The sequence below is a fragment of the Sminthopsis crassicaudata genome, chromosome 6 (genome assembly GCF_048593235.1).
Source record: "Sminthopsis crassicaudata isolate SCR6 chromosome 6, ASM4859323v1, whole genome shotgun sequence".
Lineage (NCBI taxonomy): Eukaryota > Metazoa > Chordata > Mammalia > Dasyuromorphia > Dasyuridae > Sminthopsis > Sminthopsis crassicaudata.
Window position 1 is genome coordinate 101,470,441 of NC_133622.1, and position 18,934 is coordinate 101,489,374.

General features: G+C 32.9%; 1 protein-coding gene and 1 long non-coding RNA gene across 14 annotated transcripts in view; one reads left to right on the forward strand and one right to left on the reverse strand.

Moving 5' to 3' along the window:
* TENM3 (teneurin transmembrane protein 3) overlaps positions 1 to 18,934 on the forward strand; it is a 3,351,339-nt gene that overhangs the window by 1,583,807 nt on the left and 1,748,598 nt on the right. The window lies entirely within an intron of this gene.
* The window catches only part of LOC141546182 (uncharacterized), a 39,822-nt gene continuing 32,814 nt past the window's right edge, over positions 11,927 to 18,934 (reverse strand). Inside the window, exons 2-4 of the long non-coding RNA XR_012483260.1 lie at positions 14,509 to 14,707; positions 12,988 to 13,086; positions 11,927 to 12,089 (exon numbers count right to left, since the gene is read on the reverse strand). This is a non-coding gene — a long non-coding RNA (uncharacterized LOC141546182). The remainder of the gene's footprint in view (positions 12,090 to 12,987; positions 13,087 to 14,508; positions 14,708 to 18,934) is intronic.

An 18,934-nucleotide genomic window follows, 5' to 3' on the forward strand; every position in this document is an offset into this window, starting at 1 on the left:
AAAAAGACAATAACAACCCTTGAGGAATAAACAGGGTTGTCATCTGGACAATTGTGAGAAAGAGTATATTCACTTTGGTGAAATCACACATTGTAGGACAATAAGTGAACTCCTCCCTCCTTTCTTTTCCATTCTTTTCAGCAAGTGTTAAAGAACTGAAGGGGAAAAAAAAGTAATGTTTAGATATTATAACAATTTGAAACATTTCTAATTGGAGTGAATCTATAATAAGTTCAACATTTCTAAATAGCTTAAGGTTGTTTCAACTTACATTTCTGTAATCAATAATGATTCAGAACATTTTTCATATCACTATAAACTGTCTTGATTTCTTCACTGGGAAACTGCCTATTCACATCCTTTAACCAATTTATCAGTTGAACAATTACTCATATTCCTATAGATTTTACACAGTTCTTTATATATTTGGATAGAAGATCTTTATCTGAGAAACTATAAAAAAAATTCCCCATTTTTCTGCCTTCCTTCTGATCTTGGTTACATTTGTGTTATTGTTTTGTTTTGTTTTTGTATTTTGTTGTTTTGATGGCGTTAGTGATCCTCGCAAAAGGATTATCCACCAGAAACTTAGTGACCTGACAAATTATTTATCACATTCCTTTCTGTGTTCCTCCATCTTACCTGAATTTACTTTCTAAATATTATATCAGGACAACTGGATGAGATTATATAAAGCACTCTTATGGCAAATAACAATGTGCTATTCCTATCAAATTCATTATTTATGTCCATTATAGCAAATAACATAGCAAATATGATATATATATAAATCCATGGCATAGATAGATAACGATATAGATATCGATATAGATATAGATATATAGCACAATTTAGCAAAATGAGGAAACTGAAAGATAAAATGACTTGCCAGGGATTACCCAGAAATTTGCAAAGTCTTCTTACACCAAATGTCATTCCATCCTGGATTTTATCCACTACATCATGAAGCCTCTTAACATGAACCTTCTTATTTGTAAAATATAACCTTTTTCAGATTTGCAAATAATAATTTTAGTGAATAAATATTTCTTAGAGAAGTGTTTATTATCTTATCTGACAAATATTGTCTGAAATCACCTGTGCTACTTATAAAGGTTATGGATATGCAATGTTGGCAGCTGCAGCTACATAAGATTTTAATGGTCCAGCTGGCCCATTTTCATTGGCCCACCATTCTCTGAAATTATGTATTAGATAATCTATACTTTGAGTTAAGACCACTGACTTTCTAGATGTTTCTTTTTTATCTAATAATTAAGCCATTATCAACCAGTGACATCATTATTGACTACTAATGCTTTCCCAGATATTGGTCTATCAGATTTCTTTCTAGGTAATAGCTAGTTGAGAATATTTCCCTAAAAGAATGGGCCATGGAGTCCTCAATTTGCCTCTGAAGCCTCCATTTAATTCAATTCAATTTAACCTAGTCTAACAAACTAGATTTGATTTTGATGCCATAAAGATTTGATACATAATACCTTTCTTTTAAGTTTATTATGGAATATAAAAGAAAAGAAGTAGTAACAATAATGATTATTAACTAGAGTTCAGAGTAGTTAGCATAAAGTAAATGTTAAATAAGTATTCTTTTTCTTGACCAGACTTGGATTTTGACTTGAAGGAAGTATAAGATTATAGAGAAGATGTAGAGCGACAGCTACTTAGGCAGTAGAAGATGGCATGTAAAATTTCAAAGGTGAGGAAAATTAAGGAAAAAATTGGGAAATAATGATCTACATTGGATGGAATTTTTTTCAAATGTAAAGAGCAGGGAAGGAATTTGATCAATGATGGACAGAATCAGCTACATCCAGAAAAGGAACACTGGGAAATGAGTGTAAACTGTGAGCACTGTTTTGTTTTTTGTTTTTTTTGTTTTGTTTTGTTTTGTTTTGTTTTGTTTTGTTTTGTTTTGTTTTGTTTTGTTTTGTTTCTCTTCCCAAATTATTTTTACCTTCCGAATACAATCCTTCCTTTGCAACAACAACAACAACAAAATTCGGTTCTGCATATATAAATTGTACCTAGGATATACTATAAGATATTTAATATGTATGGGAATACCCGCCATCTAGGGGAGGGAGTGGAGAGAAGGAGGGGAAAAACTCGGAACAGAAGGGAGTCCAAGGGATAATGTTGTAAAAAAAAAAAATTACCTATGCATATGTACTGTCAAAGAAAATGTTATAATTATAAAAATTAATTTTAAAAAATTAAAAAAAAAGATCAGGGAAGAAGAAAAGGGACAGTAATCAATATTTATATAGCACCACTATGCATTAGGCAATATACTAAGTACTTTGTGAATGTTCTCTTATTTGGTCTTCAAAAGTAGATAATATTATTATCACTATGTTACAGTTGACAAAGAGTCACAGGGCTAGTAAATATTTAAAGTCAGATTTCAGATCAGGCCTTCCGGACCTTAGTATTCTATCAACTGTATCATCAACTATGAAAAGTTCAAAGAGTAAATTGGAGTTAAATGTGGAAACCATCTGAAGCTGTTTGAGCAGGGGAGTGTCTTGAAGTAAGGTTAGTAGTCTTGCAATCTGAAGGTCAGGTTTGGATTTCCGGTTTGCAATTATTTTATTTGTCTTAGTCCAATCTTCCCTTACCTTTGTCTTATGCCATGTATTTTCCCTTTTAACTTTCTGTGATAAATCCCTCCTTTTGTCTTCCACCATATGGCACAGGCAAAATGCCATTATTCTATGCCCATATTGTAGTGTAGATAAGTGACACAAACAATGGTAGGGATAAGGTAGAGTGGGTAATGATGATAAGAATTCATTCTGGCCTGTGTTTTAGATTAAGATAAGCAGCAGGGTTTCTCTTAGAGAGAAAAACAAAACTAACTAATATCTAACTAGTTAATTAACAGAATAACTTGGCAGTTGTTTTTTTTTTTTTTTTTTTTATGGTGCCAAAATCTATGGTATTAAAAATCAGTAGAACTGAGGAAACAGGTTATAAAAATAACTAGTTAGGCCAGATTCTTCCTACCAATTCTGAAAGCAAGAGGAAAGGAATTTCTTAGAAATTCACACAAACTTTGCTTGTTTATAGTAATTGGATGAATTCCCCTCAATCAATCAACAAGAACTTTTTATACCTCCTAGACTCAGCGTTATTCTAGGTACTGGACATACACATACAAAGGATAAAATAATTATTCCTATAATTGTATGGGCTTAGATCTATGTCCCTTTCTCTATTCCTTCATTGGCATAAATTGGTCTTTGCGTACACATTATATTTTCCTACTAGAAAAAGCTCCATGAGGATGTGAGGAAAGAATAGGATCACGATTATTCTGTTATGTCTTGATGGGCCAACAATGGAGAAATACTACAATCACCTGGAGGACTAATATCAGAAAGTCCACATCTCTCTGAAAGGACATGGTAAAGTAGATGGATGATCTTATCCACAGAGGTAACAGCTATTTTTTTGTCCTTAGATAAAAGACTGTGCATGCAGTATTGTCTAAAAGGACTGCTTTCATCATCAGAAAAGTATTTGGTTTCTTCCCATCATCTGCTGACCTTGAACATGGAATGTTTTCCAATTCTGAATATAAATCCTGCTATTGGCATTCCAAATACTCCCCTTTTCTTCCTTGACTGATTCCTCTCTTTATCCCCCCACCAGATGCTTTGCTTTTATATCTTAAGTTGCCACTGATTAGTTATGTAGTCCAAGAGGGCCTGAAAGATTATAAAAACCAAATATGTGCCCCAGGAATCTGAATTTGCTATCAGTAAGAACAGATTCTTTAGTATGCTAATAAATCTATTTATTTTCTTTTTTGGCCTCCTATCTTTGACCCACAGTCATCAGACTCTTCTGATGAGTTTACCTCTCTCAGGAGGTTGAAAAAAATTCTGAGAAGGGCAAGAACTCCAATTTTTAAAAATATTAAATTTTCCCAAATAACAGGCAGTAGGTGTAGTGCACTAACCTAGGTCTCATGGTTCCAAGTTTAAACTTAACTTGGAACCATGAGACTTAGATTTGTGCCTTGTCCCTGAAACAACTTCTATGTGCTTTGCTGGGCAAATCCTTAATTCTCTCAGTTCCCTAAGCAAATCTCTACATTGTAGAGTAGTGGTAGTTTGTCCTTAAAAATAAAGCAAGAACTTTGCTCATTATAGGTTCTTTACATGTGTCAGTTTGAATTATTGAATTGCTACCAAAAAAAAAAAAAAAACATCCTTCCATTAAGAAAAGGAGGAGAAAAAGTAATCCAAGGATAAGGGGTAAAAATTACATTCCAAACTGTCCCACATGTATAGTTTTCAGTTTCCATAGAGAAACTGTGTTCCATACTTTTCATCTTTACTTTCTACTGAAACAAGGCAAAACTCCTTGCATATAGATACAAATATTGTATTGTGGTATGATTAGGTAAATGATGTGGGTAATAGCTTATGGATTTCTTCAATGTAACTTGATTTATCAGTTCCATGAGTGTATGCACTGAGTACTTTGTGCTAAAAGAGAGAAATCTCTCCTCTTGTTTTTTTCAAAAGTGTATTTATTTATTTATGTAATAAGACAAGCATTTCCATAACATAATATAATAAGAAAAGATGATTGTACATGAAACTACCAATCCATTATGTACAACTTATTATTCTTTTTAAAATTTGTAATCGTTACCATGTTAATGCCCAAGAGATGACTACCTTTAAACACAAAGGTGTACGTCCCTGTGTATGTGTATGTGTGTGTATGTATGCATATAAATGTAAAATTATTCTATACATACTTCTATTTGTCAGTTATTTTTCTGGATGCAAATAACATCTTTCTTAATATGTCCTTTAGAGTTAAAGGGTTTATATATAGTTTGAGTATTTGTAATTTTTATATATTTATTGTAGCATATTATTATTACAATTATATTTATTATATAGTTTGGGTATTCATAATAGTCAAAATAACTTAATCACTCATTAAACAGCCTTAAAACAATATTGTATACAATGTCCTCTTGGTTCTGCTCATTTCACTCTTAATTATTTGGTGGAAGTTATTTCATGTTTTTCTAAGATAATCGATTTTTATACACAGTAGTATTCCATCACAATGGAATTGTTCAACCAATCCCCAGTTGATGAACACCCCTCCTCTTCTTTGAAGAGATTAATGTAGTCTATTGAAGATTTATGAAGGAGAAACGCTCTCATAAAAAGAGACAAGGACAGAAAGAAATGTTCATATCCAAAAAAGAGGGATCCACACATACCTGCAGGAAAAAAAAGACACAAAGAATCACAAACTTTCATGTAGTCATCCCTACTAATTTGTATTCCCTCTAAAGCCTCTCAAAAACATTGCATTTTTGCCCCTATAGGCAAAAATTAAACCATCCTTATAGTCTTAAATAAATAGTCCAAGTTATGCCAATTTTGTAAATACTAAAGTTCATTCTTGTATGAACATGTGACTTCATAGAAATGTAAGAAGCTCTTTAAAGGACATTAATTTTCTCTAAATAGAATAGATTTTATCTTCAAAATCATACTGACAGACATAAAACACAAAACAATAGAAAAATAAAATATTTTCTAATAATGACATCTGATTAAAATGTAAATTATACCTTCTTTCTCTTATGGTAGATGTTTTATTACTTTCATATTTTAGGAATAAATGTGTGCTATGGGAGATTTGCAGTTTCTCTCCCATATACAAATGCTTGTGAGTAATAGATGGCTTTTATTATTTATAGCTTACATTATTTATTACTTAACATAAAGGAACAATGCTGGGGCCATCAGTCAAGTGGTCCTTATTATGTATTTGAAATGCTTAACTAATAGTGAAGCAGTTTTCAAAGGGATAATGACATCACAAGGTAGCTGTGCTATTTTTCAAACTATAGCGAAAACCCCTGAAGCAGCTCTATTTGATCTTAACAATCAGAGACCATTTACTCATATCTCCTTTCCAACTTCCACAGCATAAGCATGAAATTAAAATCTTAAACATTAACTTACAGGCAGGTGATGGTGCACTATATATGTGATATATAGATATATACATGCATAGTATTCATCTTATACACTCATAGATCTTGGATGGGGACAATAAGAGATCATCTCTCCTAGGCTTCTACCTTCAAACTTAAATTTCAGAGGTATGCTGAAGCCAGTTCAAACCAATTTGGGAGAGTCAATTGAGCAAGGCTTATTATTTTTTAATTTTGTTGACTCTCTGGACTTAAAATGTGATAGATAAAATGTTAATAATGCACGTTAAACTTAAAAGTGTATCCTGTGCACAGTTGCCCTCAGAGAATCCAGCTGTTAAACATTTACCAGCAAAAGAAGATATTTTAATAATTGCTTACCTTTCTAGCAGGTTTGAAGCTCCACAAATCATTTTCCTTACAACAACTGTGAAGGGTGAATCATGTATCATTGTCACCATTTTGCAGATGAGGAAACTGAGAGGTGGTGAAATAACATTAGCTAGGGCTAGATTCCCTGCTTCCTATTTTTTCATTCAGTTTTCTTGCTACTACTTCAGAAAATAAGTACTATAAATATCATTTAATTTTGTTTTTCTGTCATAAGATGAAACCCTCATTTGGAAGTACTTTGTAAAACTGTATTAATTAGCAGTTTGAGATTTGACGATGTACCTAGGGGTGGGCTGGAAGTCTATAACCCAGATCACTGAATCCCTTCAATATATAACTTCCTGTTGCCATCACTTTCTCTTCTTCCTCTGTCCAGTCAAGAAGTTTGGGAAGTGGTACAGCTAGGTGGCGCAGTGAATAGAGCACCAGCCCTGAAGTCAGGAAGATCTGAGTTCAAATTTGGCCTCAAACACTTAACACTTCCTAGCTGTGTGACCCTGGGCAAGTCACTTAATCCCAATTGCCACAGAGGGGGGAAAAAAAAAAAAAAAAGAAGTTTGGGAAGTATTTTTTAGTAGCAGCATCAACAAGGGAAGATCTCATCAATAAGGGAAGCTCTCCTCCTATTGAGGGTTCCTTTTTTTTCCTCTAGGGCAACAGAGTACAGGCAGCTTTCTACAACTTCATCTCATCCCTCTTCCTTCATTGACCCACTTTCATGAATGGACAAACAAGGAAGTAACACAAATTGCAAATATATAAATCCACTATCTACTCCAATACTGATAGGTAGCAATCCAAGAAGCTTGCCTCTAGCGTTAGAGGAGCTGTGTGCTTCGTTTTACTACTAAAGTGACAATGTAAATCACCTAACCTCTCTGTATATATTTCTTTATTTATAAAATAAGGAGTATAGACTGGATAACTTTTGATCTGAGGTCCCAGTAACCTGAATCTATTTTAGCTCATCTAAAATAAAAATGATTTGCTTTCTTTGTAATGGAAAGGAACACCCTGGATTTCCCATTGCAAGTAGTAGTTATTTGGAGAGAGATTCCCATAGTAAGTTCAGTTTCCAAACTAAAGTATTTAACATTTGTTTCTATTGATTAGGTTAATCCCTTCTTTCAGCTAACAAGACAACTTGAAAAGAGAATTTACAGAATCAAGCTGAAATATCACATTATTTTTAACAGCTTTTTTTTTCTGTGATTCCTTTGTCACTTACTGGATGTTATAAATGCCTTCATTTATCTGTCTTGACTTTGAATAAATCCTTATAATTTCTTCTAAATAATTATGGCTTTAGTAAAATCAGATTACTGTCACTTAAATAGATAATAAAAATTTATTGGTAACCCAATTGGGTAGTTGACTTTTAAAATGTTTGCATTATTCCCTAAGTGAGATTGACCTTGTCACCTAGTATGTCACAAAAATTTCTGATTTTTGTAATAAAATATCACAGCAAGATTATTAACATTTATATGGAAAAGTAAGTGTTTCAAAGCCAGGAGCATTTGGTTTTTGTCTGAAATTGTGGCTTGATGCAGATTATGGAAATTTTATCCTGGGTGCAAGAACAGGTCAGTGAATTTAGGTAGATGACAGAATTACAAGATTTCAGAACTGGAAGAGTACTGGCAGCCTGGTTAGTTCAAACAATACTATAGCATACTTGCTGAGTTGTCCTCTACTCTCTTATCAAAAACTTCCAATGAGGGAGAAGCCACTACTCAAAGCAAATCTTTTCCATTTTTTGGACAGTCTAAATTCTTCTAAAATTTTTCCTGGGGGTCAAGACTAAAATATCCTCTTTGTAGTTCTTGATTCTACCTTCTGGGACCAAACAAAAAAGGCTTAATGCCTCCTCCATGTGACAGCCCTTTAAATAAGTAAAAAAAATTAAAAAATGAAATACTACTGGAGACCTACAGAATTTTTTGTTGTTGTTTTTAATTGACATAATGCCCAATTTAGAATAATTCACCTAAAAGGTCAAACTATGAACTGAACTTTTATTGCTTAAGCACTGACATTCTCCATGATTGGTGCATGAGTGATTGATGACAATATTAAGATCTTAAGTCAATTGCTAAAGATTGTTTGAAATATAGGCCTTTCCTATTCAAGGAAATATCTTTTATGGGGCTTGTTTCCTTGTCATCAAACTCTACTTTATTCAATGTGCCTCATTGGCATTGGACATATTGGAATTTATGTTTAATTTCTTTAAGCTATTTACTTCCTTTTTAGAAATGAATCCAAAAGAAAATGATCATCTCATCTTTAAGAAGTGTTCATCCTTTAAATATCTTCATTACACTTTTAGAGGCAGCATGACACAGTGGATAGATCACTGGACTAGGAGGTCAGAAGACCTGTAAAAAAATTCTACCTCCTCTTTTTATTAGTTATATGAACACAACCTCTCAGAAACTTACTTCCTTTGTTTACAAAATGTAAAGTGAAGCCTAGAAAAATGCTATTTCTTCTAATTTCTTATCTTATGTCAGATGTTTACAACAAAAAATTTTGGTTTTAGTTTTTTTTTTAAATATGCACCTTCACTAATCATGTACTATAATCTTGTACTATATATCTCACAAGGTTGTAGTAAGAGAAATGCTTTCAGTAACAGTGGAAAAGAACACTATGAATACCTCTACAGAGATATGGTAACTGCAAATAGTACCTATTGGACCAGAAGATCATTATATACTTCAACAACAATACTATATGATGATCAATTTTGATGAATGTGGCTCTCTTCAACAATGAGAGGATCCAAATCAGTTCCAATAAAACAGTAATGAATTGAACCAGCTACACTCAGTGAAAGAACTCAGGGAAATGAGTGTGAACCACTACATAGAATTCACAATCCCTCTATTTTTGTCTGCTTGCATTTTTTATTTCCTTCACAGGTTAATTGTATACTATTTCAAAGTCCAATTCTTCCTTGCAGCAAAATAACTGTATGGGCATGTATGCATATGTTGTATTTAACATATACTTTAACATATTTAACATGTATTGGTCTACCTGCCATCTGCAGGAGGGGGTGGGGGAGGAGGGGAAAAAATTGGAAGAAAAGGTTTTTCAACTGTCAATGCTGAAAAATTATCCATGCATATATCTTGTAAATAAAAATGTATAATGAAAAATAAATAAATGAATGAATGAAGTAAATAAATAAGAAATAGTACCTATTGGGTGGGAGATTTCCACATCAAACCTGAAAACTCTGGAGAAATATTATTTTTCCAAACAAAATCCATGTGTTTTTTTGGTAATTAGTACAGTTTCTTTTCCTAAATACAAAATGATTTACTGAGAAGATAGCACAGTTTATCCAGTGACTAAAATTATAATTGGATAGTCATCAATCAAATGTGTTCCTAACTGCATATCTTATTAGACATATGGATAGTCATGGCATTTATTCTCTTTACCTGCATCTTTGTGATGAAGTAGAACTCTCATTATTTGAGGAAGGGAAACAGTAATATGCTTACTTCCTGTGTAGTCTTGAATAATTCCTCTAACTTCCCTGGGCTTCAGTTGTCTCCTAAGTTAGAATCATAGGTTTGGAATGATATGTCATGTCTCTTCCAATACTAGAACAGGTATAAAATAAGAAACAAATTCAATTCATTTCAACAAATATTAAATGACTGTTCTGTTCAAGATTAAACCTTTCCAAGTGCAGAGAACATCATTATTTGGAACTTTAAAATAGTGAATTAAAAAATGAATTGAAATGCAATGAACTAAATTTAATAACTTTCAAAGTATTAATTCTGAACTCACCAGAAATGTTTAATGTTGAATTAGCTTTATTGTTTTATAATTTTTACAATGATTTTTTTTCTTTTCTGCCAATTTTCAAAGAGCCTACTTTTTGTATCCACTTCTCACTAACATAATAGATAATCAGTAAGTACATATTGGTTGATAAATTTGAAATACATGGATATTTACAAGGGAAGAGAAGTCTTTTAAAAGTGAGCTGATATAAATGCAAAGTACCACAAAGCAATATAAATTTAATGTTATGAAATTAAATTGACTCAGATTGGCCCCAAACCAGAAATGTGTAGGAATATGTGCCAGGGCTTTTTGTAGAAGTAGGAGCCTCTGAGTACAAAACATTGCATGACAGACTTTTTGATATGTTGGTTACTTTTGCTGAATTATTTTCCCCACTTTTTAGTCATTATTACAAGGGAATTAGAGGCAACTTGGTGGATCAATGGATAAAATGCTAAGCCTGGAGTCAGGAAGATTCTTCTTCTTGAGTTCAAATCTGGTTTCAGATACTTACTAGGTGTGTGACCCTAGGAAAGTCACTTAACCCTACTTTCCTAAGTTTTCTCATATGTAAAATGAACTGATGAAATAAATGACAACCCACTTCAGAAAATCTCAAAATGGGGTCACAAAGGGAAGAACAGGACTGAAAACAGCTGAACATAAAGGAATACTCTATGGCACGAGAAGAGGAGAAAAACATAACTTATAGGTGATTTTTTTTTAAAAAGATCAATTAAATTTTTTAAATTTTAAATTAAAATTTAATCACAACATGATTAGTGAAGGTGAATATTAAAAAAAAACTAAAAACAAATTTTTTGTTGTAAAGATCTGAGATAAGATAAGAAATTAGAAGAAATAGCATTTTTCTAGGCTTCACTTTTAGGTCCATTCTTTAATAGACATTAGATATGATAGAGGCAAAGAATGCTGGAACTGGAAAGGGCCATATTAAATCATCTATGCACTACATATTTGCATTAGATTCTAGTACAACTTTCTAGTTTTGCTGTTGAGGAAAAAGAAGATCAGAAATTAAGGTACTTAAAAAATGCCACTGGTGGAAGTGGTCAGAACTGTTCCCATTCCACACCTAGACTGTTTTTTTTTTCCTATTTATTAATTTAATATGTGCAGATATGGAAATGTACCAAATAGATCTGCATAGTATCTTTATTTTTTTCAAAGCATCTTACATCTTCACTTTTACCATTTTTAAAACATAAGTATGTACCTATATAGGTTGAATGAATATGAAAAATGAATATGAAAGTCTGAGTCTCTCTGTAGCCAATGTTTATATTTGTACTTGTATTCTTCTAGCATTTCCTTTGCTCAAGAATGATGGTTTTCCCTAACTACATTATTTGCAATAATAACAATAAATATACAGATATATATAATGTCTGTATCGACACATTTTATTGTAACAACTATTTATCTCACTTCTAGATACTAGTATTCAATTTGGATTCACATCTACTAAATTTCTTTCTTTGAGTCTCCACTGTGTGTGAATCCCATCCCTCAGAGCAACAAGAATTAATGATTTGACATGTAGTAGTTCAAAAAGTGTAATTTACTTAAAACACAAATGCAGAGTAAATATCAGGGAAATACAATTAACACTCTCCATATCCTCTTCACAAAGCAAATCACATTCCAACCCTGAGAGACAGAAGGCTGCTAATTCATCCTAACCTTTGTCTTGCACTTCTGCTATTAGCCTTGCACCTAACCTAGGAGAGTTAGAAATGGGGGGTAACAACTTGCCCAGTGGATGATCACAAGAGGTGCCATGTTTCTCATTGACTAAATTGTCATCATCTCTCACAGCTGGACTGGAGAGTCTTCAAGGTTCCACAGCTGCTATTCCCTAGTGCAAAAAGGGTAAGGTCTCAAAGGATGTGACTGTATTGAGTACAAAGTATGACATCAACAGGCACATAATGCATGTCTACTTCAAGGCCATTTTCTCCCCCTTATTTCCTTCTTCTAAACTTGTTCTCCAAAAGCTTTCATGCTTATAATGACTCCCATTTCCTCTTCACTTGTTGAATTCATACTCCATCTTGACAGCACAATTCAAAAGATTCCTTAGGTACAATGATTTTACTTCTCAGAACTCACATTTTGGTTTGCAACATAATATGTATTATAATAATATTTTTCTATCTTATTCTTTTGTTACATTCTACACTCCTTGAAGGAATGGAACATACATCATCTAGTCTTTGTACCTCCACTAATACCATGATGTATACACAACAGTGCTTTCTATACTTCGTGTGTCTGTGTATGTAATATGATACAATGTATTGTTCTATCAGTTTGTGAGGCGGCAAACCAAGTCGCTTCCAAATGCAATGTATCTCCTTGTTAGAACTGCCAAGCTTAATTCCCTTCTTATCCCATGTTGGTATTATCTATGACAAACACATATATTAGGCAATAATTAGCTGAACCAAAGTTATAAATAAGAAAGCATTTTCTCAAAATACTCCTAAATACCAAGTCTATATTCAATATTTAGACCTTGCATTACTATATCTATCCAACAGAATACTAAAATTATAAATTTACTTTAAAATGAAATGTGTATTAGAGTGCTACAGAATATGAATTTATCAGTATGAATACTGTCTCCATTGACCCAGGTTTTTTTAAGTAGTATTATGAATTGCTAATTTTAAAATATATGTATTTAGTAGCAAATCCTCTGGTGATGGGTCTCTCTGAACTGATCTAGGCTGGACTTTGAATTAAAAACATACTTGATAGCTTTCCAACTTGGTAGGATCTGCAGTTTATACTTGGTATCTTCCACAGTCTCCTGAATCATAGATGTCCCAAAAATAATGGCGGATGATCTCCTGGAAGTAGACAGAAATACAAATGAAGTAACTTGTTTGCTGTTATTCTAAGATCTTTTGTGAATTGAAAGGCAGAGGGAGAATATGGTACATAAAGTACCTAAGTTTTTAATGAATGCCCTACTTACATAAATGTATCATATTTCTAATGTTTGAGTCAATCAATTTTTCAACAAGCATTGATTAAGTGACTACTGTATCCCAGACATTATATGAAATAAGAGACACCAATTTAGTGCCTTCCTTTTGCTTCAAGGATAAAATATATACTTTATTGCTTAGTTTTTAAAACCTTTTATGACTTCTTGTTCCAACATATCTGCTTAGTCATTATATATTACTTCTATTCCTACATCTGTGATACAGCAAAAGTTATCTCTTTGTTCTTTACATACATTATTTCATTTCTCATCTCTACAACTTTTCACCAATCAGTTCTCCTATTTCCTTGTTATTGTTATTGAGTCATTTCTAACTCTCCATGATCTTATTTGAGGTTTTCTTAGAAAAAATCCTGGAGTAGTTAACCATTTTCTTTTCTGTCTCAGTTTACAGATGGGGAAACTAAGGCAAACTGGGATTAAGTGACTTGCCCAGGGTCATACAGCTATTAAGTGTCTTCCTGACTCCACAGCTAGTGTTTTATCTAATGTGCCAGATAGCTATCCTTAAGCTGCAAAGATAATTTGAATCTAATTTGTAAAAGCTTTAAGAGACACATTAGAGCTTCTGCTTTTTTCTAGAAGCAATAGGGAACTACTGAAATTTCCTGAATAGAACAGCCATTGTAATAATTGAAAGAAAAATACGTTGGTATCCTGAACTGAGGTAGCAGATATGAAAGTAGACGGAAAGGGTCAGATATGAGAGATTTCTTGGAACTAAAAAGAGAAAGATTTGTTAAATGATTGAATATGGGTTGTAAAGAATCAGGAGTCAAAAAATAAATCCAAGATTAGGTGCTCCTAAGATCAGAATAATGGTAGCATCTTCAGTAGAAATTGGGAACCTGGCTTTCCATGGTCAGACCTGGTGACAGAGGCAAGATCTGAATCCATTATCCTGACCTCAAAGTCTGAGTCCTATCCACAGCATCAAAGTAGCATAGCAGATAGAGTGCCCAGAGGGCTGGGCCTAGAGTCAGCAAGATGTGAGATCCAATATGGCTCCAGACACTAAAAGCAAGCTATTTTATCTCTATTTGCCGTAGTTTCCTTATCTGTACAATGAAGATGATAATAATAGCACATAGCACAAAAAAGGTTTTTTTTCTTCCCCCCCCCCAAAATCAAATGAGATAATAATTGTAAAACTCTGAGCACAGTGCTTGGTACATAGTAAGCATGTACATGGGACTCTGTTAAAGCTCTGATCTCATCAGTTTGAATACTCCCAACAATGCTCATTGCCCTTCATCCTTACCTGTTCAAGGATTTATCTGACAAAGGATTTCCAACCAACATGCTAGAGGGCTTTCTTCACTCCTAAGGATATCAGTGGAGTACTCAGGCTCTCTATCAGAAATTTCTAGTCTTTAACACATGACCAGATTATTTGTTATTTTGCTCTTACTCTACTTTGATGATACCTTCTTTATGCCACTTCAATTTTAATTCCATAACTGCAAAGAAACAAATAAATAAAAATGAGACATTCATAAGTTATTCAACAGTAACAGTTAACAAAAGAAGATTTACTTAATCATAATATGAGAAAGTTATGCAGTAAGGATAGTACTGAGGACATGTTGAATTAATTCAGTTAAGTGATGTCTCCTACCTAAGTGACTGATCACATAGATCGGTAATCTCCCAAGCATCAAAGAATTCGCCTCTCTTTTAACTTGACTATGTCACTCCCCCTTTTCATTCCTTCTCTACCCATATATATATATATACCTACTCAATAAATTCAACTGGTTTCCTGTCACATCAGGATCAAATACAAAATCTTCTGGTGTTTAAAGTTCTTTATGACCTAACTCCCCACTCTTCTCTTCCTATCCTTCAAGAAGACAGTATAAATCAGAGGTACCAAATACACCCACCAGATTAAAATATAATTGGGAAGGATTAGTAAAATGAAAAAATAATACAATAAAGCAGATAGCATTACATTTTAAAGCTAAGTCAATATGCAGCCTGCAAGGAACTTATTGTATGGATTAATCACTATTTCTCTTTGAGTCTGATACCATTGATATATAAACTATGTACATCCAGAAATTAGAATTTTCATCAAGTTTGCTTAATAATTGGAAACATTTAAGTAATTCAACCTCAAAACAAAACAAAGATAAACCTAAGCTAGATAGGTGATAAATGGTTTTTATTGTTAGATAATATTTTCATAGTAGATTAGAAGTAGCTACTTCCTATATACCAGAGATAAATTTGTTTTATTATAAACATCATGCATAATTATGTTTTATAATGTTATTGTGATATTGGTTAATGGCACACATACAATAAAATATTCAGATGTTGAAGCTCTCGATGTCCACCTCTATAGATAACCAACTGAAAAAAATCAATGAAAAGTTTGGTTTGGACTTTGCAAAATTCCTTTCCTACTAGATGTATGCGGGGGGGGGGGGGATGCAGTTTTCTTTTTATTTTTGGGGTTGTTAAGAATTAACTAGACACCTGTTGCTGTTACTGAACATATGTTTTGATTGTATAGGAAACTTATGATGAGGAAACCTGTTTGCAATAAATCTTCTCTGCAATAGGTATGAATCAGCAAACATTTATTAAGCACCTAGTATATGCTGGCCACTGTGTTAAGCACAAGAGATATACATAGAGACAATAGGAGAGACCTGTTTGAGATCTATCGAGTTTAAGATTTCTGCTGGATTGAAGCAGTTGAAGATGTTTGAAAGTCAATTGGAGATGCAAGATTGGAGGTCAGCAAAGAGATTGGGGCTGAATAGAGCTAGTAATTAAATCATGTGAGCTGATGTAATCAAGTGAAGGGAGAAAAAACCCAGAATAAAAACTTGAGGGATACCTACAGTTAGAGTTCTGATCTGGAGGAACAATCATTAAAGGAGATGAAGGAGTGATCAGATAGGCAAAAGGAGAACCTGGAAAGAATGGTTTCAAAAAAACCTAGAGAGGAAAGAGTGTCAAGCTGAAGAGAACAAAGGCTATAATGAGGATAGGAGAGTGAGGATTGAAAAGAGGCTGTTGGATTTGACAGCAATTTAAGAGTTTTCAGGGACATGAGGGGGTAGTCCAGGGTAATCTCTCCATTTTCAAAAAGAATTGTTACATATTCATAGTCACACGGTCAGAGCTGGAATTCTTATTCAGGTCTTCCTTACTCAGCTTAGCATTGTATCTGCTTTACCACATAGCTTCTACCTCTTCACATTCAACTATTCATTCTTTCTAAAATATATTAGTCATATTCCTAATTTATGGCAAATTGAACATAATGGATTTGTTTGTAATCCAAAATCATTCAGTATTTAGAACCAATCTTCTGAATATCAGATTGACTTATACAGAATTATATCTAAAGATGCATGGGATAAAAAATAAGAGATAAAACAGTACTTAAAGCTGGTTAGATATTTATAGACCATCCAAAAATATTACAGTGGCCCTCTTTTTTTTTCCAATCACAATTGTTATTCACCTTCACAATTAAAAAAAATAGAAAGAATGCAAAATAAACAAAACTTTTAACAAATATAGTCAAGCAAAATTAATTCATGCAATGGCCATAACAAAATATGAATGTTTCTATCTCTTATGTACATCAAATCTCTATAGGGTGAGGGATAGTGAGTTGGGTGGGTAATTATTTTATTGTAGGTTCTTTGGAAATTTGATAGGATCTGCTAGGTGACAAAGTAGATGGAATGCTAGAGTGCTGGTATCAAGAAAACCAGAATTTAAATTCTTCCTTGAATACTACTCATCTATATAATTCAGTCAAGCAAATCACTTAGCCTCTCTTTGCCTGAGTTTCCTCATTTTTATAGAGGATAATAATAGTAATGCTTCTTAGGGTTAAAGTGAGTATTAAATGAAAAAATAATGATAAAGAGTTTAGCACAATATTTGGCATCTATTAAATGTCCTATAAATGTTAGCTATTATTATTTTTGTATGTCTTTCAGATATATATAGACAATGCTATTTTTCTTTTATATATTATTCACCTAGTTCTACTCATTTCAATCTTCATAAATGATAGCTAGATTTAATTATCAGAAGTATTAAACTTACAAGCCAATATCAAACTGTTGATACCTTTGATCCAGTAATGTTTTTGCTGAGCCTATATCTCAAAGAAATCATAAACAAGGGAAAAGGACCCACGTGTGCAAAAATGTTTGTAACAGCCCTTTCTGTAGTGGCAAGGAACTGGAAACTGAATGGATGCTGAACTGGAGAATGGTTGAATAAGATATGGCATATGACTTTTATGGAATATTATTTTTCTATAAGAAATGATAAGCAGGATGAATTATAATCTATTTCATTCATATAAAATAACACATTGGTAACATTCAGATGTAATCCAGTTGACCAGAATTCTCTGCAATCATTTTTTGATCATTTTTCATAGTGCAATCATATTTCATTATATATAAATGCAATATATTTGGCAATTTCCTAAGTGATAGACATTCTCTTAGATAAAAAAAAAAAATTCTGTTGTTCTTTTTCTTTTCCTCTTAAGCACCCTTTAAGATAAAAAAGTTTGTTTGGTTCCCCTTCCTGGTAGCACATTCTCTTTTAACCATTAAATTCCTCCCAACAATACCCACTTATTTCCTATTGATCTTAATATATTTTTACATAAAACTTTATGTGTGCATCTACTCAACCTTCTTTTGTACGTTTTAACTGATTAACAACTGATTCTTACTGGATGCTTGCAATATTTATTTTTTCGCTTACTGTGGAAGTTTTGGATTTTATTTAAGGCATTCTAGGAATTTTCCCCCCTCCATCTTTGAATCCTTTAATCTTATTTTATTATTTCTTGCTCTTTTATAGTCATGGACTTTTCAATGGTTTATTCTTTTTTCAGAGTAACTTTGTTATGATTTGATACTTTCTCTTTTAAGCTATTTTGTTTTCCTTGAAATTTTTCCTCTAGATTTTTCATTTCATTTTCATTTTAATATTTTGATTCAGTTTTTCTAGTTATCCCTGTGTAATATCCATTGTTTTCCCTTTTGATTTTTCTGTTTGAAGTTTTATGGTGTTAGTTTCTTTTTCTTTGAGTGGGGGAATATCTCTAGATTTTCAATAACTTTTTATATCATTAAACACTTTTTGGATTATTCATTTCTACAATATTAGGTTCCTGAACTGGGGCTTTGTCCCATGTCTAGAATCTTTTTGGAATGAGGTACTCAGTCCTACTAGCTCTTCCCCTGCATCAACTGGACTTCTATGACTTTGTTCTTCCAGGTTTAAGCCATCTTGAATCTTTGAAAGTCAGAACCCTAGATCTTCAAGGACTTCTATGAAATCTAGCACCTAGTGTTATAAACCTCAGAGTTCTGGACTATTCCAATCTGATACACAATCACATTAATCCCTGCTTTGCTCTGACTGGTTGCTGCTACCTCCAAGTGCTTCCAAGGATCCCTTATGTATATACAACTGCTCTGAGGTCTTCTTTTGTTTTTTGTTTATTTTAAAAGAACCATCTCCTCTTCTTGTTTCCAAACACAGATCCCTATGGGAAAGAAAAGATTTCTATTCTTTCTCTGTTTTGGCTGAGAGGTTATGGGTTTATATGACTGTGTTCCTGTTAGCTTTGATGGCCACTAACTCTCCTATTGATTCTACTATGAGCTGACTTCATGCACAGTTCT